The sequence below is a fragment of the Delphinus delphis genome, chromosome 14 (assembly GCF_949987515.2).
Source record: "Delphinus delphis chromosome 14, mDelDel1.2, whole genome shotgun sequence".
In the NCBI taxonomy this organism is placed as follows: domain Eukaryota; kingdom Metazoa; phylum Chordata; class Mammalia; order Artiodactyla; family Delphinidae; genus Delphinus; species Delphinus delphis.
Genome location: NC_082696.1, coordinates 74,967,842 through 74,990,282, shown reverse-complemented (window position 1 = coordinate 74,990,282; position 22,441 = coordinate 74,967,842). Strand labels below are relative to the sequence as shown.

The window sequence follows — 22,441 nt, the reverse complement described above, 5'->3', positions numbered from 1 at the left end:
CTTCATCCTCATGCTTGTCACATCATGATCACAAAATCGTTGCTATAGTTCCAAACAATAAAATAGCGCCAAGATTGGAACAAAGTAAAAAAAGAAAGTGCTAGATACATCTATTCTCCATATTCTCATTATTAGTCTCATGGCCATTTCTAGCTGCAAGGGAAGCTGGGGAAGAGTTTTTAGTTCAGCACAGTCACTGTGAACAAAATTAGCAAGATACAAGGGAGAAATCTGTAGTGGGAAGAAACAAACAATATCTACCATAAGGAATGAGATTAACATTGATCTATAATTAAGACTTTAAGTTCAGATGGTAGGTTAAGCTGAAAGTGGAAGCTTCCCTCTCCAAACGCATAATAATACTAGGTAAAATGTTAGAGAAGAAAATAAATACTTGAAGCAAGTAAGGGAAATCTTCAAGTGCCATAGACAGAGAACCAATAATAATGCTTATGAGCACTTCACAGAAGTAACTGGAATGAATATACCCAGAAGGCAGAAGTGGAGATGCCAGACCCAATGCACAGGCAAGAAGAGGCCTGGCCAGGAGAACATCTCCCAGCAATGTAAAGACCCACACAGATATGGGCAGTGTATCCCAGGCCCAGGCCAAACCAGAATCTTTTGTAAGAAATCAGAGCACCTGGCCTGTGTCGCATGCAGATGTAGAGCCTGAGTTCTCACACAACCCACCCAGAGTAAAAATCCCAAGTAGATAACTAATGGGAATGGTCTAGAACGGGTAAACCTTGTAGTACACTGTAACTGGCATCCGTAAAACCTCTTCAAAGGAGCACTTCCAAAACCCAGAGCACACAGAAGATAATTGCTGCAAAAGATGAAGTTGCTGGCAAATAAGGAAAAACACACAAAGAAATGCCATGAGTGGCACAACAAATGGGAGAAATCATGCCCAGGGAGCCACTGTTAATAGAGCAGGCTGGTCTTTGTCAGACTCTTTCAACTTTAATAAATAAGCACCAAAAACATAATCCACACTAGCTCCTGGGGAGTTAAGAAAGGGGAACAAGAAAAAATATTAAAGAAACAGAACACTTGACTTGCCCTTTTCCTCCCGTGGCCCTAAAATGAGCTTACATGTCCTTCAGAGAAAAAAAATGAAAGGGCTAAAGGACACAGAGTCATTTACAAGAACAAATCAATATAAAACCAACTGAATTTTAGAGAGCTAAGGTGTAAAGAGCAGAGGTCATACAATGGAAAATTGCAGACACACTCCCTATCCCTGCAGTTCTCCAAAACATCCTCACAAAGATGAGTGTAGTAGACCCCATAAAGGCATCAGCTAAGGAAAGCATCCTCAACAAGGTGAATTTTCAATTGAATTCTGAAAGATATGTAGGGCTGGGGAAGGGACACAAATTATCAGAATACTGCTAACTCATCTTTCTCTATCCACAGGCTTGTGTCCAGTCCTAATTTCATTGTATCACAAATTTAAATGTGTTTTAGAGAAACTGGAAAGATCCAAAAGATGTACAGATTTGCCCAGTAGATGGGGAATATCCATATTAGGAGCAAAGATTGAATGGATTTGCTTCATTTCACATAGGACATACATGAGTGTCATGTTTAAATTCTTCTTTCAAACTATTTAAGATTTTAAGAGGAAATTAAGTTATTGTTCTCAGTGAGGAAAAAAGATCAAAATTGGAACAGGAATGATACTCAAAAAGTAGAATCTATGACTTTCAAGATAATAACCCCTGAAATCAGGTCAGGAACTAACTTCCATTTCTAGACGTCTATTAAGAGTAACCCCTGATGGGATGATGGGTGATTTTCATTTTCTTCTCTGTATTTTGCTGGATTGTCTAAGTCAGTACTACCTTTTAAAATAAAATAATATCAAAAAGTAAAAACTGAAATGCTAACTAATATAGTTTGGATCGTCGGTTGCTGGAAAAATGAGGGTGGAGAAAACGTGCAAGTCCCTCTAGGTCTTTTATTCTATAAGGAAAAAGTCCTTCCACAAATTAGGTTCTGTGTCAATAATTTTTGTTAGAGTATTAATTATCTTAATACAAAATCTAGAAATGTTAATATATTCAATCAGTTCTTCAACATCTAAGTGATAATTTTTAAGATCTTAACTGTTCAATCACTTGACGGTTACTTAACTTCTTTAGCAAGAGGTATGGATGGTAGAGAAGGTAGGAGCCGCAGCTTCGCCCTTCAGAATAAAAATTTTCAAAAGAAAAAGTCCAAAAGAGAAAAGACCACATTGTACTAATCATTTCAGGGGAAAAAAAAGAAAAGGAAAATAATAACAATTGTCCCACATACTCACCTTCCAAGTTTTTAAATAATTTTTTTTATAGAGAGAAGTAAGACATTGAACATATAGGAATAGATTCTGAACAATGACCGTGTTCTTCATTATATAGTAAACTATAAAAATTGATCAACAAAGTCACAAAGGAGCATAAATAAAATAACTCTTCCACAAATAGCAATAGATCACATAAAAACTAAACAAAGTTTAGTCATAGTGATATATAACATTTCTTGCTAAGACAATGACACATACAGGAATACATATACATAACAGATCAGTTTTCAGCCTGGTTTCCTAGGATAAAAGTGACTATACAAATTACTGTTAAATCAATTTTAATGACCTAGTCAATTTAAACCAAATTAGGCCTAAAGCCACATAAGGCTCCCTTAGTTTCCTAGAGCTAACAGGGTTACTTACTAAATAAACCAAGTCATTCCTCTAATTCTATGTTTTGCAAGGTTGGCCTGAACTTCCTAACCTCAATTCAGAGTACTGAAATCAGAGGACTAGGCTGAGGAAATTCTACTTTGATGTCATCCTATTCATGGTGCTAAGGGACACAGATATTGGAATTCAGAGATGGAAAGTTAATAAATATTGTGCAACAAAGAAGAAAATACATACAAGAAACTGGTGCCTCTCTACCTGGCTACAAATTTGAATCTCCTCATGAGCCTTTTTTTAAAGTACCAGATCAATTAAAGCAGAACCTTTAAAACTTGAGCCCATGCTTTAAAAAAAAAGTCACCAGATGATTCTAATACAGAGAAAGTATTAAAAAGCATAGCGATAGATGATATCAAGAAAACAATATATTCAGATTGAATGCATCCGAAACAGAGAATTGTGTTCCAAACCAAGAGTCAACTCCAAAGGGAATAACATAAATGACTTTTGAACCTCCAGAATACAAAGATGACAATTTATAGTAGCCAGGGCACCAAGAAATTATCTGAGGGGCTGATTGCTGAAATACTGAAAGCAAATAAAGCAAAAATTCGCTCTGGTGCCCTTACTCTTCAAGGGCTGTGAGTACAAATAGCTAATAAAATCAAGCAGTGGAGCTATTAAGCTCCAGGTACTTCTGTGCTAGGAAGAATCAGCAGTTAAAAAAAAAAAAAGTGTTTCCAGAATTAATACATCTGTTGTTCTTTGGGTGTTGTTACCAACCTCAAAGTAAAAAGCCTTGGAATCAACTATATAAGCAATTTCTAAGGCATTCATCCAAATTCGGGTCATATGGAAACCCTGAATCTGTTTGCCAATAAGATTTATTTTTTAGCCTGAAAAATTAGGAAGAGAACTTTAGTGACTGAACTTTCACAAAAAGTTTTCTCAACTTTCTGATGACCCTAAGAATCACCAAACTTGGAGTGGATCAACAGTGCAAAATTAAAGTTTAACCATTATGGGTGGAGATACAAAATATATATTTCAGGTAAACAACAAGGTATAAAGAATAACAAACACTTGTATACCCATTATGTAGCTTCAGTAAAATACAATGAAGTCTTCAGCATTCTTCCTCTCCTTACCTTTCCCACTCTTACCAACCCTTTCTAAATGAATGGAACTGTCCTAAAATTGGTGCTTATCATTTCCAAGAATGTTTTTATAATTTAACCATGTATGTATAAATCTCTAAACAATATATAGCATGATTTCTTTTATGTTAAAGTTTTATAAAAATAGTATAATATACGTATTTTCTCACATAAAGATAGCTTTTTTATTCAATATTGTATTATTATAAGGTTTATCCATGTTCATACACATAGTAATTCATTTTAACTGCTGTATAGTAGTTAAATAGTACCACAGTTTGTCCACTGTAACACTACTAACATATTGAAATACATATTCTCACACATGACTCTGGAATAGCAGAAATTTCTCCAGACAGTGCTTCTCAAATTTCTTTGTGCATATAAATCACTTGAGGATCTTGTTAAAATGCAGGTTCTGATTCAGCAGGTCTGAGACTGAGTCTGATAGTCTACATTGCTAACAAGTTCTCAGGTTATGCTCTAGGCTACCCTGTTCAGTATGGTAGTCACTAGCCATATGTGGCTATTTAAACTTACTTAAATTCATATAAATAAAAGATGTGGTTCCTCACCCACTCTAACCATATTTCAAGTGCTCAGTAGTTATTGGACAGCACAGAGAACACTCTCATCATCTCATAAATTTGGACTACTGAACAGCACTGCTCTGGAGTCTTTTTACTTAAAGTGTTGTCCAAGAACCAGCAGGCAACTCTTTAGAAATGGAGAATCTTAGGCTCCATCTGATGAATCCTAACCTGCATTTTAGCAACATCCTCAGGTGATTTGTTTCTCTCCTAAAGTTTCAGAAGCGCTGCTTTAGGGTGTTTTATACCTAGAAGTGGAATTGCAGGCTCGAAGGGCATGCACGTCTACAACTTTGCTACCTATTGCCAAGTTTCTCTCCAACACAGTTTAACCAGTCTATAATCCTCAAAGTAATCTGCAAGAGACTTAATTGCTCCACCCCACATCCTTACCAACACTGGATATTGTCAGACACCATGATTTTTGTCAATATAATAGTATGAATGTATTTCTCTATTGTTTTAGTTGGCCACTCCTTGATTAATAGTGAGATGGAGCATGTTTTCATATGTTTATTAGCCATTCAGATTTTCTCTTCCATCATAGCCTATTCATATTCTTTGCCCACTTTTTAATTAAGGTTGTTTATCTTGTTCTTATTAATTTGTAAGAATTCTTTACTTGGGCTAAATACTACTCACTTGTTTATTGTATACATTGCATATATCTTCTTCCAGTCTGTGGCTTCTCTTTTCACTTTGTTTATGGTGTCTTACGATGTACCTAAGTTTTTAATTTTAGTTTTTATCAGTGTCATCAATCTTCTCTATTCAGGTTATAGTGTCAGGGCAATCTTCAAGTACCACAGGACAACTAGGTTGAAGCATGGTTTTTCAACGTAAATTCTTTCCCCTCTCCATCTTAACTCAACTAGGAGTAAGGATTCTAACAATCCTGTCTTCCACCAATGAAATCTTGTCTCTACAAGCAGGCTTCGGGCTTCTCTGAGCAACTAGGTCGCCTGACAACTGAATAAAGTGAGGGAACCACCTGACCCCTCTTCCATTCACAGCCATAAGTATTGGCCATACTTTGACACAGAGATTCTAGATCTGCTAGAGCATTTTCTATAAGGAGAATGAGAGAGACTTCATTTATAGCTAACTTGAGCCACAGAGGCTTGTTTTATTTGGTCTTTTTTTCCCTTGATATATCAAAATGGGAAAATATGCTAAGGCAAAAGGAGTTTGTTGTCCTTTATCCATTAAATAATGTAATCCGTAAGGAAAAATCAACAAGTATAAATAGTAAACAAGCAGAAGTTACACAATTCAGACTATAATTTTTTTCAATTCTGAAATATTTATATGGAAAATTACTATTATAAAGGGAGAAATATGTCCACTATAAAGGGATTCCTCCTATTATTTATAATGACCTACTGATCATATTTAGAAAGGAAAAATACCAGATGATTGGATCAATACTGGGACATCTTTCTATATTTCTAAATATCATTTGCTTATTCCATAAATCAGCTCCAATAGCAACAACAGTATTCATTTATTTCATCTTTCCATTCATTTACTAAAAGTATTTATTAACTATTTTATGTTGTCATAAGCTAGATTTATAGAGCTATGGTGATGAATCAGAATGGAAGTATCTATATGTCCTCCAGAGTCTTTTTTTAATATTTATCAAGCAGTCACTGGGTGGTAGTCATAGTGCCAAACTTTTTACATTCATTATCTTATTTTACCTTCTCAAAAACTCAGCAGTAATTCATCAAATGTTTATTGAGCACCCACTTTGTGCCAGGGACTGTTCAAAGCACGGAGGAGTCAGTAGAGGAAAAGATTCCTGCTCTCGTGGAATTTTATAAACAGAAGATACACCTCATATACTTTTTCAAAAAGATGATTTCATGTAGTAGAAGTGCTCTAAAGAAAATATTACAGAGTAATGGGGTAAAGAGTGCAATCTAAGACTTGGAGAGACTAACTTACCCAATCACACAGCTGGAGAGTGGCACTGTTTGGACTTCCATCCCATGCCAACTACTTCATCATCTATTTACATTTTAGTGTTTACTTGCCTCTACACCTCATTTAGCACTGGACAGGATACGGCAAAGAGAAGGAGGTGCAAAGAGTCCTCCCTGATGTGGCTCAGACACCAGACCAGCAGATCAGCAGACCTAGATTCTATTAGCATCTCTGCCTCTACCTCCCATGTCTCCTCCCTACTATTCAAACAGATAGACTTGCCTAGCTCCGAGCCTCAAACCAGTTCTTCAAAATTCTGAGTGCTGGTAAGGAGGCAAGATAAAAAGATGGCAAGATCATGAACAGAAGTTATGAAGAACAATGTGACACCACAAACCTATGCATAACTGCTAATAGGAAAAATTAATTGAGAAGAATCTTTAGAGTATAAATGTGAAGACTCCCTTAACTCAAATTTTCATTGGGATACTGAAAAAAGAACCATGAATATTTTAAATGGATATTTATTCTACAGACATTTAATATTTTTAGGTGATTTTCTTTTCCAAAAAACCTGCCATTAACTGGGTAGTTCATAGTATACATCATGGCTTCACATAACAGAAAAAATACAGTAATTCATTTATACAAAAATGTGTAAAGTAAATACTATAAATCAGAGAATACAAAAAGTAAAGCTTACAAGTATCGAAATGAAAGTCTTTTTTGGAACAATGAGCACCCTTTGCACCCAAATTCTTGTCTTGAAATTCCATTCTTCACTATAAAGAACCAGAACTCAGTGAAGGAAAGATTGACCAAAAGTATGGAGTAGGAAATGTGTAAGATGAGTCTATACGTTTTGTCATAACAGATAGCAAGGAAATGATCAACGACTCTGAAAAGGGGGACTATTTACCAAAAAAGCTTGAAAACCCAAAGAGAGGCACCTACCAGTCAAATATAGAATAATTTAAGCCTCAGTAAGATACTTACTGTAGTGGACTAAAAGACATCAAATATGTTTAAATCAGGACTTCATCATGATTTTAAAAACTACTTGGCCACTATTAGCGAAATATGTGTCGATGAAACTATAACATATTAGCTTTTGCCTCAGAATAATATGACAGAGGAAGTTGGTGAGGGTAGAAACAAAATAACATTGGCATGAGCTGGTAACTGTTGAAACTGGGTGATGGTACATGGATATACTACTCTATGATATTCTATCTACTTTTGTACATGTCTTAAATTTTCCAAAATAAAAAGTTAAAACAAAAGAATTCAGTCTTTTACCTGAAAAGTACTTTCTAAAATTTCTGAAGAAAAATCTACAGCAAAGAATGTTTGAAAGCAGAAAAAATAATAGCATGAATGATAAGAATCCTGGTTACGATGCTATTAGACATAAACCAGAGTTAAATATTTAAATAATCAGAGAGGCAATGGATTATTCAAAATAGCAGATGCAGATTAAGCTATGCAGAGACACTGAGCAGAATTCAAAATAATCAAAACTATGTTTTAAAATACTCTTTCTGAAAATTCAGAATTTGTGAATCACTTTGTTACCTAATGGTTTAATGGCAGACTCATCCAAAACTAACATTCTAGTACAGTGAGTGCTAAACAAAATTACAAAGAAGATTAATTCTGGCTTCAGCTCTAGCCACCACTTCCACTGCTGTCTTCTATTTACCCTTTAAAGATATCCAGGATCTTCTTCCTCTTTCCCTTATAAAAACCTTCTTTGAGAGAAGGATATGATAAGCACATTCACACCAAACTGTAAATGACTCAGATGATTTACCACTGGACTCCTGAGTGCCTAACTCAGTCTTATACTTAGGTAGCTAAGCAAGCATATCTCCAACATGCAGACATGAACAGGTGGTCAATTACCAATAAAGCATAAGAACCACAACAGTGATTATCAGTAAATACATAAGACAGAAGATTCACCTGAAAAAAAAAAAAATCAGGGAAAAAATAGAAAAAAATTTATTTTACTATAAATTCACCTTTCTTATACAATGTATATTTTAACAATTAAATATTATAAAAACAATATAACATTGTGATAGAAGAAGCAGTTTTAATAAGAATACATTACAACTCACTTTTTGTATAGTAGATAACTTAATCTAAGAAAAGGACTTGATGCAATAACTTTGATTTTGGAGAGTGATACTTCTTTAAGCCCCCAAGTGAAATCTAAATTAAAATACTTAATATTTTCCTAAGCTAAGCTTTCAGTAAATCAGTCAGTGAAAGGCAAATACAATTTACTGACAAATGTCCTATATTCTCTCTCACTATTTTCTTGATATATTATTGACAAAAGGGAATCAAATGTGATAACAACCTAGTTGTACTGCCATATGGGATGACATTTAGTTGATACCAAAGCTATACCTATAGAACTCAAGTATAAAAATAAAAGTTTAGGGCTTCCCTGGTGGCGCAGTGGTTGAGAATCCGCCTGCCAATGCAGGGGACGCGGGTTCGTGCCCAGGTCTGGGAGGATCCCACATGCCGCGGAGCGGCTGGGCCCGTGAGCCGTGGCCGCTGAGCCTGTGCGTCCGGAGCCTGTGCTCCGCAACGGGAGAGGCCACAGCAGTGAGAGGCCCGCGTACCGCAAAAAATATATATATAAAAATAAAAGTTTAAAAGTAAACCTTTCATTTTCAAAAATTCACAAGTGCTCATCATCGGCGCTTTATTTAAAAGGTAAAAAATATGCCTTACAACTTCTCAGTATGCCTCTCAAGAACTCTCCATCTGGCTTCCCTTGCATTTTGCTTTTAAGCCATATGACTGAATGCATGTTTAATGCACAGAACATTGCCTAGCATATGGTAAGGGCTATTGATAGCAGCTATTTTATTATTAATACATAGGTCTAATTATTAATACCATTAACATTAGCTATTATAATAATATTAGATATTAATATCATTATAATTATTCCTACCATTTATATTAATGTTGACTATTCTAATTATTTATATTGATATTTTCATCATTATTATTACCATCCATGCTACCATGTCCACTTTTACTGAAAACCCAAAGGTACTTAAGCTTCAGGGACTGTAAAGCCAAAAGTATAGTAACTAGTCTTTTCAACAAATGGTACTAGAACAACTGAACATCTGCATACAAAAAAATTAATCTAGACACAGTCCTCACACCCTTCACAAAAACAGACATATATGCAAAATGCAAAGCTATGAAACTCTTAAAAGATGACACAAGAGAAAACCTAGATGACCTTGGGTATGCAGATGACTTTTCAGATACACCACCAAAGGCACGATCCATGAAAAACACAATTGATAAGCTGGACTTCATTACAGTTAAGAACTTCTGCTCTCCTAAAGACGATGCTAAGGCAGCAAGACATGAGTCACAGGCCTAGAGAATATATTTGCAAAAGATGCATCTGATAAAGACTCTTATCCAAAATATACAAAGAACTCTTAAAACTCAACAATAAGAAAATAAACAGCTCAATTTAAAAAATGGCCCCAAGACTTTAACAGAGAACTCACCAGAAAAGTTACACAGATGGCAAATAAGCATATGAAAAGATGCTCAACGTCATAAGTCATCAGGGAAATGCAAATTAAAATGACAATTAAATGTCACTACACACCTACTAGAATGGCCAAAATCCCAAACTCTGACAACACCAAATGCTGACAAGAATGTGGAGCAAAGGGAATTCTCATTCCTTACTGACAGAAATGCAAAATTATACACAGCCACTTTGGAAGCCAGTTAGATGGTTTCTCACAAAACTATGCATACTCTTACCATACAATCCAGTAACACACTTCTTGGTATTTACCCAAGGAGCTGAATACTTAAATATACACTAAAAACTGCATGCAGATGTTTACAGTAACTTTTTTGTAATTGTCAAAATTTGAAAGCAACCAAGATATCCTTCAGTAGGTGAATGGAAAAATAAACTGGCATATCCAGACAATGAAATATTATTCAGCACTAATTTAAAATGAGCTATTGAGCCAAAAAAAAAAAAATGAAAGAAATCTAAATGGGTATTACTATGTGAAAGAAGCCAATCTGAATAGGCTACATACTGTATGATCTCAACTATACGACATTCTGGAAAAGGCAAAAGTATGGTGTCTCCATAATTTTTACTGCTGTTAAAAGATCAGTGGTTGGGGGGAGGGAGGGATGAATAGGCAGAACAAAGAGAATTTTACCAGTTGCTTTATTTTTTTATTTTTTATTTTTTGCGGTATGCGGGTCTCTCACTGTTGTGGCCTCTCCCGTTGCAGAGCACACGCTCTGGACGCACAGGCTCAGCGGCCATGGCTCACGGGCCCAGCCGCTCCACGGCATGTGGGATCTTCCTGGACCGGGGCAAGAACCCGTGTCCCCTGCATCAGCAGGCGGACTCTCAAGCACTGTGCCACCAGGGAAGCCCAGTTGCTTTATATTTTAAATGAAATATAGGTATACATATGTGTATATATCTCAGAAAATATTAGTAACCACTGGTACTGGAGTTCCACTTAAGAAACTGTCATCATTTAGACAAATGCCTTGATAAACTTCCATGAGTGTGGAAGGTGAGGTCTTTAGAGTGAGGTATAGAAGGAGACTGAAATACAAGGAGAGAATATTATCTCAAACTACTTTGATAAATTTTTCACTTTTTTATCCTGATGAAAATATCTGTATAGCTACCAAGAAAGCCAAGGTAAAAATCGTGTACATTCAAATGTTATAACAGATGGTCTGAGTCTCACAGCATCAGCGTCCCATCTATAGTGGGCCCTCAATAAATGTGGAATTCATGAATAAATTGATTACTGAAAGAACACATAATGCAATTTTCCTGTTTTTTGGTTTTTTCTACTCTGGAAATAAAACTTATATATGTATTGCTTTACACTTTCTGTGTCATACTTTTCTGAAGACACGGATGATCATGCACTTTTACCAAGCATTTGATGGAGTGGGAAACCTGTCAATCTGAATTGGAGAGAATATTTGGAGTATTGGGAATTTTATGGTTTGAAACCTTATGAAGTGTTATTGGGCTTTTGCATCAGGAAAGAAAGTATGCACTTGTCAACTTAGCTCAGATCAAGCATTTCAAGAGTAATGTTCATAGAATGCTTGGTGAGAAGAAAAAAGGAAACACCAGAACAGAATAGTTCTTACGAAAACTACCTCCCTACAGTAAGAAATACACACAATAAATTAGGCTCTAAAGTAAGTTAGAGGCATGCATAAGATGCATGAAAAGCAACTCTAGTCCTCAACACTGTCTCTTTGCTTTTTAAATAAGTCTGATGATTGAAAGCATTGGCACTTTTGATTTTTAAATATTGTGTTCAGAGAGAAGATCATGCTACAGAAGTATCAAAATATGAAGGCACAGAATAAAAGGTAGATGAGGAATCTGCAGTGTAAGTAGGATAGGTGACTTGGCCAATTTCATAGAGCTCCTCAGGAGTACAGCTAGAAGAAAGAATGCAACAGAACCAAGAATCCCACTGTTTCTTTCCTAAATTCCAAAGAACCCTAATATAACACAAGCAGGTCAGCTTTTAGACATAACCTCAGGAATTACGTGATTTCAGAGAGAAGAATTTTACTTTGTTCAAAAAACAAGTCTCCTGCACAATATTGCCTAAAATTTCAATAGGAAACAGAGCCTTTAATTAACAGAAGATTAAAAGGCCAGAGTGAACACATTAGTGTGAATGTTCTCACATGCAAATGAAAAATGAAACCTCTTGATAGAGATAAATGACTAGAAATCAGGAAGAACCTGCGTACTTAAAGGGTAAGAGTGTATTTTCTGAAGGAGGAAAGGTTGTTAAAAAGTGACAATGCAGAGACTTCTCAATTCCGCCCTGATCTAAAATCTATATCAAATACTGATTAGAAGCTAAAACCTGAGAGTGAGAATTTCCCTCAAATAATACCTAGATATATGACCAAAGCAAGCCACTCAAACTTTCTAAGCCTCAGTCCTCTCATCTTTAAAATGAGTACATTAGTATCTATCTTAAACGACTGTGTGAGAATGAAGAGTTAATATATTGAAAGAATCTGGCACAATGCCTGGCATATAATAAACAGTTAATACATGTTTGTTATTAATATCAGTTCACATACCTCTTGAGCACATTGACTTGTTAGGAGTAAATATGTTTAAGTCTCATTTATCAGTGTTCAGCAAAGAATGTAAGTTTCATCAGTGTTATTTTAGGCCTTTCAAATTAGGTCATAACCTATTTTGATTTCTATAAAAATATAGCCCCCAAAAGTAAAACTGCATTATACTTCTTGAGAATCTGTTTCAGGTAACTGTGTGATATAATAGATATGTTAATTAACTGGATTATGGTCATCACTTCACTATACTACCTTGTATACCTTTAAAAAACTTGTACATGGGCTTCCCTGGTGGCGCAGTGGTTGAGAGTCCGCCTGCCGATGCAGGGGAGACGCAGGTTCGTGCCCCGGTCCGGGAAGATCCCACATGCCACGGAGCGGCTGGGCCTGTGAGCCATGGTCGTTGAGCTTGCGTGTCCGGAGCCTGTGCTCCACAACGGAGAGGCCACAACAGTGAGAGGCCCGCGTACCGCAAAAAAATAAATAAATAAAAACTCGTACAACCTAAATAAATACAATTTTTATTTGTCAATCATACTTCAGTAAAGTTGAAAAAATACTTTTAAATAAAAAATTTCAATCACTAATAAAAATCTGTTTCATGTTATTAAATCCAATTTTTCTTATCTTTGTACTTCACCCAAATATGTTTCTGTTTAACTTTTATAATTACAAAATAAAAAGCAGTCAGCATACAAATGAATGCTGTAACTATATACCTTGGTTTGAGAGCAAATTCAGTATGTCCCTTTGAATAACTTTTATACAGTTGTGTCTGTCAGTCAAATATATCCACATCTGATATGATATTGGTTTATAAAAAGATTCTTCAATGGCAAAATCCCTATGAAGAGAAGACAATTTAAATTTTTAAACACTTTTTAGCGTAACAATTATAGGAATATTTCTATGTATCTGGACCAGCAATATCATGTCCTAGAGAACTTGTTAGAAATGCAAATTTTCACACCCTCCCCAGAGCTAATGAATCAGAAATTCAGAGGACAAAGACCAAAAATTACATTTTAACAAGCCCTCCAGGTGATTCTGATGTATGCTGAAGTTTGAAAATCACTGGTCTAAACTCTAGTCAGTATGATTGCATGCTATAGATACCCCTAGCTGAAACTTCTTAACAGCTGAGGCGCTGTGCCTATGGATGATAGAGAACTGAGAATTCTTGGTCCATGCCTTGTGATTACAGGGAGAGGCTCCCTACTACACCACCAATTACCAAAAGTCCATAAATTGCAGAAGGGAAGGATACAGCAAAACTTCAAGTCTTAAAACATCAGATCATAATTAAACAGCTGAAGGTCTTGAATTTTAGTCCCTATAGGGAATCCCTAACCAGGATCAATCCAGCTACAATTAGTGTAAGGAACTCCTTTGCACCATGCCTGGCAGTGAAACTGAATAATGTTGACCAGAGAGAGCAGCAACACAGGGGCTTTCAGGGAAGACTTGACTTTGGAAGATCCTTTCAATATTTCAACTCCCTTTTAAGAGAAAACCCCAAATACCTCAAAGGCTTACTCCATTTTGATGAACTTAGATTCTGCGCTTTCTAAACTATAGGATTGGAAACTCTAGGCCTCAAAGTAATTTCAAAGGATTATCAGCTGGTAAGCACACTAGGCACTGTATGTAGACAATAAATAACCAAGCAGGCAACATTCATTCATCACTCAGCCTGTGCCAGAAACTTCTATGTATTCACTCACTCAATAGCCCAATGTGGTAGGTACTGTTAAACAGAGACTTAGAAGAGTAATTTACCCAAGGTCATGCCTAGCAGGTGATGCTATTGATAGCAGTCTGATTAGAGAATAAACACTCTTAGCACTACCATCTGGGGTCAGAAATGTACAGGCATATCTGGGAAACTGAGTCACTACACAAGACAGAAGTTTTTACATGAGAGACTGAGGAACAACAGAAGACAGGACTTATTCTAAGAAGTAGAAGAACCAGGCACAATAAGTTTGATCAAGTAACAAAGTCTTATTTGCCAAATTTTTACACATTCTAAGTAGCTGTCATTCCATCTGCCCCAGCCTAGCTGTTTGCACTCGTGTCTGTGGCCTAATGTGAAAGAGGCTTTAGCAAAAACTGCACAGTCATTTCACTAAAATCTAGTAAAATACAGTACTGTTTAAGGGTACCTCTAATGGAGAGTAACACTAAAAGCAAATGGATGAAGGCACTTTTCTTGGCTTCCCTTCCCCCTCTCATCCCCTAATCCCCATCTACATATAAGGGCAGTATTTAAGTAGAGCCAGGCTGCTTGGGAACTGAAAACTGGAAAATCAAGAGCATAGATCCTTCTTGCTGTCTCTCAGGAGCTGCCTAGCCACTAATCTCTTTTTTTTTTTTTTCCTGCTATGGCTAAGTACACTGATTTTGATACCTAATAAATCTGAGTTTGAACCTCAATTCTAAACCCAGTTCTAACCCTTACTATCTATAAGACCATAGACAAACTTTTAACCTCTTGAAGCTTTCACTCTTTTATTTGTAAAATGGAATAATAATTAGTACCTACCTCAAAAGCAGTGATATGTTACCCCATAGGCAGAATAAGGATGTACTCATTGTACCAGTAAAGCAGGGTTGTCAAGATGAAATGATAAAACATTTTTAATGGATATGAAAAAGCATCAAAATGGTCATCAAAGTAGTGATATTAACAACTAATAGTTATTTGAAATTCCATTTGGTGTGTGCTCGCATTAGGGGAGGGATGACAAAGCACCATAATCTTTTCAGTGCTTATTGCAATTGTAAGTTTCAACATGGCTCTGCTCATAGCATGGATATGAGGATCAAAAGAGACAGAATGCGCTTGAAGTAACGTTTGCCCAAAGTGAGCTCTCAGTAAATGTTAACTGTTATAATAATCTGCATTAACTTCCACTAATACCTTCTGCTGCCTCATAACTTTAGCTTGTGGAGCCAACTCTAACCCTTGCTCTACAAGACCTTTCAACTCAAGTACGCCGTAACTGAACACAACAGTCTATGTCTCTTTGTTCAAATTCTCAAGAAAAAAAAAAAAAAAGGTGGATTGGACCCAAGCAATTGTAGGCTGAAGTGGAGGTTGGTGGAACAGAGTTGAGTTATATAACCTCCTAGCCTCTCCCTTTTTTTTCTTTCAACAAGGGCTATAACTACAGTCTGAGAAGTCAGCTTTTGCTAGTTTCTGCTGTGGTTAAAAAGCAACCCTCAAATCTTGTTGTTTACAAGAATGAAGGTTTATCTCTGGCCCACATCACATCATAAACTGACTGCAGATTGGCTGTGATTCTGTCCCACACATCTTTCCAGGATCCAAGCTGAAGGAACAACCCCTTATCCATGATGCACACTTCTTGTGACAGAGGGAAAAGAACAGTGGAATGACTGATGGCAAGTAATGTTTCTGCTTAGCCAATATGTATCTATCATTCATGCTCACGAAGAAAAGCACATTGCCAAGCCTGGGGCTGGGAAGTACAATTCTCCTGCAGGAAAGGCCGTGAATAGCTGGGAAAAATAATACAACCGAGGACAGGGAATAAGGGGGAGCAAGTCTTTTAAAACATACCTATTAAAATCATGTGAAAAACTGTAATATTTAAGTACAAAACTTACTAAGTAATGTACATTTTTGGGAGCTACTGCTTAAAATGTTACTTCAAGTTCTCTCAAGCCACTGGACAATCTGAAGAAGTTTCTAGTCAGCATGATGGCATAGAAACTCATGTTTTTCATACACGAACCAGTCAATACCAAAGTGTTTTGGAGACAACAAAACTTAAACATATGCATTATCCTAAATTTTAATATAGTGTCTATGCCTTTCCATACTCAGTACAGAAATGGCTCCTTAAAAGAGCCATTTTTAATTTTTTAGTAAACGGAAGAATTTAGTAAACAACATTTCCTGCAGCATGAACTTTATGCACTTGAACCTAATCAGTTTTCTTTTTTTTTGCTTCATTAAAATGTGAATTTAGGGGATTATTATTAGCTTTAAATAGCATGGGGAGCATCCATACTTAAATGTCATAGAAATTTAGCATTCATGTCATATAATTCTAGAACAGTCCAAGGAGTCTGTAGATGATACTATATAATGAAACTATTATTTTCCAGATTAGCCATAATAGGCCAAAAATGCATAATTTAGGTATCCACAATTAGAAGTAAAAAGCATGACTGTATATTTCATGCTTTATGAATAAATGTTCTGACTGTAAACTTTTCAAGAGTTGTGGCAAACAACCACGGAAGTCAAGGAACAGTTCCATTGCTGTCTTCTCTCTAGAAATCAAAGTTTTTCACTGCTCTCCCTACTTTGTCTGTCAGGAGACTTGTACAGTCTGCTGCTCCTTGAGTCAAGGGGCCATTATAGCTCAAACTTCCAAGAGACCCACAGCAAATCCAGGGTACTAGTCACCCAAAGTAGGGATTGAAGTTTTACAGAGGTGAATCAGTATTTTCATCCTACTTAAGAAAAGTACTTATTTTGATAATGAAAGTAAAAGAAACTATCAATATCTTTCTAAGAAATCATATTGCTTCATTTTCTACATATCTTTATTCTTCTTAAGTTAAAGCCAGTGAAGATACAAAAAGATGAATTAAAGAACTGAATTTTTCATTGGTTCAAACAATTTATGCTGAAATTTTCTTATAAGGGTTAATTTTTTTTTAACTATTATGAATCTTCCTTAAAGGCAAGGCAATTTTACCCATCAGGCACTATAACTACAGTGCTTAAGGCCTAAGTTCACGTAACAAAAAACTTGTTTAAAATTTTCTTACCCAAAACTTTCTTTTCCTGGCCCCTTCAAAAGTAGAGAGAAAGAAAGAGAGAGAGAGAGAGAGAATCAATTTTGAAAGTAAACAATCCAATGATATAAAGCAAGGCTGTAATAATTGTAATCAGCAGTTTTTTTTAAGGTCAGAATCATCTGACCTTAAAAAATTAATAAATGTAACTTCTTGATAAATTTTCCAAGAATAAAACATTGCAAAATGTATTCTAAGTCACCTAATGAGCCAACTACTAAATTGATAGCTACATGCAAGTTGAAGGCCAGAGAACATCTCCCCAAACCTATGGCTTTGCTTTTGGAGAGTTCATCTAAAGCCCCTCTGTCTCCTACCGGAAGTAAAACAGCTGAGCTAGTCCTCTATTCCTAGTTTATGACTGTGAAGCCATGCCTTTTGCATTAAGAGCAAGCCTAGTCTTCAGTTCTCTGTAGTGTGGTGGGTAAGGAGTAGCTGGAAATGACAGTGGAGAAGTATGATTGCTGTATCAAATGGTAGTTCTATTTTTAATTTTTTGAGAAACTTGCATAATGGCTGTACCAATTTACATTGCCACCGACAGTGCACTCTAATTTTAATATACAGTGTGTTTATAAGATAAACAAGTACTGGGGATATATTATACAACATAATGACTATAGTTTTAAATATATATAGTTATGTTAAACATGACCTCTGGGACTTCCCTGGTGGTCCAGTGGTAAAGAATCTGCCTTACAATGCAAGGGATGCGGGTTTGATCCGTGGTCAGGGAACTAATATCCCACATGCCATGGGGCAGCTAAGCCCATGCACCACAACTACAGAGCGCATGCACCCTGGAGTCTACATGCCACAACTAGAGAGAAAACCTGCATGCCACAACAAGAAAGAAGCCCGTGCACCACAACGAAAGATCCCACGTGCCATGACTAAGAGTTAACACAGCCAAAAATAAATTAATTAAATAAATAAAGAATAAAATAAATCTTTTTAAAAAAATGACCTCTTTCCATTACCATTTAACAATCTGCATTTAGCTTTATTAATTTTTCCTTATACCATCTGATTTGTATATGTTACTTTCCCCCTAACTCCCCCATATATCTAATATCTAACTCCTCATATACCTAATCTCCCTTCTGTGATGGAAGAGGAAAACGAGGTAACATTTTTTTCTTAAAACCCTATCTTTTCTAATCATCAAATGTTATCTCTGGTTTCTCTAGCACAGTGTGTTAAATTCTTTTTTGGTGATTTGAATATCAAAGACATTATTTCCTTTTCATGAAATGACATCTTATGTAAACCATTTTCTTTCAAACTTGCAACATATTATTTCCTTCCTAGGAGGGACTGCCTGACATCTTTAAAGTAACTATTCTATTCAAATACTGTTTACTTTGGTAAATCCAATGTCTTTGAACTAAACTCTTTTTTTATACACTGGAAAGTGACTAATTCCTATGCTTTCATTAAACAAGGATAGACGTGCATTTCAATATACAGTAATGGATTTCTGAAGTCTATGCTTTATACAAAAATGTTAAATTTCCTTTGAAAACTGAGGCCAGGAGTAATTAGTTTTTCCTTAAGAAAAATAAACATTTTATTGCTAACTTAGACATTGGGGGTTACCATATACCAGGATCTTGCATGGCTTCCCTTAGCACACAAGCTCAAAATGTTAGTTTTCCTGTAAAAGTTATAAATATTTTTATTATAAATTTATGAATGTTGAATACATAATTGTATGAACATTGATCATCCCATTGAAGACTCTCAGTAAGAGCCTTCTATGTACAAAGTACCACAGAAGATAGAGCTACAAAGAAGGTTCCTGACTTGTATCTCCAGATAAATGACACCTATAAGTAAAATGTCCATCTCCTGAACCTGATGATCTGAATGTTTGCCCTCCTACGTCTAGTCTCCCAGAACAATAAGAATAATGCTATCCTCTCTCTACAAAGAAAATGTAGCACATGACTTTGAAGATTTTTTTTCAGAAGTGGTGATAGGTCTTTTCATTTGCCCATTCCTGAGCTGTATAATATGGCAGCCATTATGCAAATGTGGCTATTGAACACTTGGAATCAGCCTAGTCTAAATCAAAACAGGCTGCTGGTGTAAAATACACACTGATGTCAAAGAATCAGCATGAAAAGAAGAATGCAAAGAATCCTGATTACATGTTGAAATTTTAATGTTTTGGATATACTAGGTTAGATAATGAATTATTAAAATTAATTTCACCTGGGTTTTATTAAACTTTTCTAACGTAACTATCAATACTAGAAAATTTTAAATTATATTTGTGGCTTGCATTGCATTTCTACTGAACAGCACTAGTCTAGTCTCTCTCCCCTGGATCCTAAATGGTACACAATCACAGTATGAAACATGTGACTTAAGTTAGGGGTATCACATGGTACAATGACAGAGAATAAAATGAACAGGCCAACAAAAGGATTAAATATGTGATGTCAAAATCTATAACTGGATGTTGATTAGATGTAACGTGGTAATTGTTTCAATAAATGCAAATATCGAATCATTAAATTGTATATCTGAAACTAATATAATGTTATATGTCAACTATAACTGAATTTAAAAATCTATAACTAAATGAATTAATCATTTATAATTCCAAGGAATCTGAGAAATACCAATGGGTCTAACTGTAAGAGTAGCAGCAAAAAGTCAGTCCTGCCAACTCAGATCCTGTCGGTCTGATCATTTGGGGGAATCCTGGTACCTGCAATGCCTGAATACTCACATGCTTATACATGTAAAGGATGATGGTGACAATAACTGTCATTTACTGAACGCTTAATTTATGTCAGATACTTTATAAAGATTCCTCATGTAATCTTTATAATAATCCTAAAGGTGTATTAGTTGGGGTAGGCTAACTGCTGAAACAAACATCCTCCAAGTTTCAGTGACTTACCAAAATAAATGTTATTTCTTGCTTACATCTGATGGGGTGGCAAAGGAGTGGCAGCAGACTCTGTTCAAGGCTTCTTCTGTCTTAAAGTTCTTGTTTCTCATAGGTCTCTGGAGTCCTCCCCAGTAAGCCAGCAGATGGAGAAAAGAAGAGAAGAGCGCACTTGGGGGATTTTTATGAGCCAAGCAGGAAGTGGTGCTTTTTCTTTCCAACCAGCAATCCATTGCCAGAATTCAGGCCTGGACACACCAGTCTGCAAGAGAGGCTGAAAATATTTATTGTGCCCAAGAATAAAAGGGAAACATTAGCAGTCTCTGCAGCAGGCACATTTTACAGATAAGGACACTGAGTCTCTGAAACATTCAAATAAATTCCCTAAGGTCACAGATCTAGAAAACAACATTCAACCACAGGTCTGTAGGACCCAAAAGCCCATGCTCTTTCTAAGTAACACTGCATAACTCACAGGAACTGTCACCACCTCAGTATACTGACCTCAGTGGGATGATCAAGCAAATGGTAAGGACAGAACATGAAGTGATTAAGATGAAAGCGGAGTATTTTCTTCATAGGCAGATGCCTAGTGAGCTGGCTACGAAGGGTTGATAAAATTGTTGTCTCCGTATAACAATTTTTATATATTTCCATATATAAAAAGATATATATGGAAATCATTAAGCTAATTTGGCTATAAATGAGATAGAAATCAAGACACATCAAAAGATTAGATAGGCAAAAACGACTAGAACTACAAATAAGAAACATGGAGGTTCAAAGACTTGAAACTTGAATTTGATATGAAAGATCACGTTGGGCTCTAAATTACTGATGCAAGTGAACAAATTTCTTTTAGTGGCCATTGAATTATGCAATTGGTTTGGGTGCGAAAGTCTAGAAGCAAACAGACAGGAAAGTTATCTAAAAGGATGGTAACTATGATAAAGAAAAAGGGAAGAGCCAATGGTGCTAGTCATTTGCTATGTTTTTTTTCTCTGTTTCTGTATTCATTGCATCTTAGGAGCACTTCCATATCATGTTAGTCAGTATTCCTGACTCTACTAAATCTTATGAACACGTTTCTGAGAGAATATAATTTGTTTCCTTTTTCAGTTCTATTGCCATTCTCAGAAGGTTACTTATCTAACCTTAACCCTCCTTGGGACAATCTTTTACTGTTCTCAAAAATATGATACTTTCTAAACTTCATGTGACTCTACCATGTTTCTACAAATCTGGAAAAAAAAAGATTACATATCTTAATTCTATTCTTATGGGGACATGACTTGGGTTAGACCTTTTTCTGAATCTCGGTGAATGGCATTTTCAGATAGGCAGTTTTCTGCCATGCTCTGTTAGGTACTGGGTAAGAGTTTTATTCCATCAGAGCTTCCCTACTACCTTACTCAGAGATAATCCTCAAAGCCAAGTCTGTCTCAGCTTGAAAAGTGAGGCAGGACTATAGGAGACCGTTGGAAGTTGTGTGTTTACTTAAATTTTTACTACCATGTGTGCTGCACACCTTCAAATATCCCCATCATCGTCCTGTGAATCCAGTCATCTGATCTGTCAACTGGAACCTCATCCTCTGAGAAAGGCTCCTATGAGAAATTCCAGTGCCCTTAGTCCCATGTACTTGCTTTCTCATGGTCAACCATAGCTCTTACTTCTGCTGAAGTACTGATTACACACACCTCACCTCTTAGAGATGATTGCTTCTCTTTGTTCTATACAGAGCTTCTTTCCTTGATTTCCCCCAAACCACACAGACACTGCAATGCCATGAGTTGTTACATTGCCAAAAGGCCTTTAAAGTTCTCAGCTACTATGCCGCCATAGTGGCATAGGAATTTTTCTATCTTTCTCCACAGATTCAGCCTGCTACCTATGTTTTATGGCCTTTTTTCTAACTCCATCCTCCCTTGTCTTTCTTCCTGGCATTCCTCCTCCACATCTATGTTCACTTCTTTATGCATAACTGTTTAGTTCTCTCTTTGTATTGCAGCCTCCTTCTACACCTCACTGAAAAGGCCTCACCTTCCACAGTCATGGAAGTTTATCAAGGCATTTTCCTAAATGAAGACAGTTCCCTAAGTGGAACTCTAGTACCAGTGGTTATTAATATTTTCTGAAATATATACATATATTTATACATATAATT

The 22,441-nt window shown here is 36.1% G+C and overlaps 1 long non-coding RNA gene across 3 annotated transcripts in view; it reads right to left on the bottom strand.

Moving 5' to 3' along the window:
• LOC132437096 (uncharacterized) overlaps nucleotides 1–22,441 on the bottom strand; it is a 459,886-nt gene that overhangs the window by 424,964 nt on the left and 12,481 nt on the right. For all 3 annotated transcript variants that reach the window (XR_009521959.1, XR_009521958.1, XR_009521960.1), the window contains exon 2: nucleotides 20,287–20,536. This is a non-coding gene — a long non-coding RNA (uncharacterized lncRNA). The remainder of the gene's footprint in view (nucleotides 1–20,286; nucleotides 20,537–22,441) is intronic.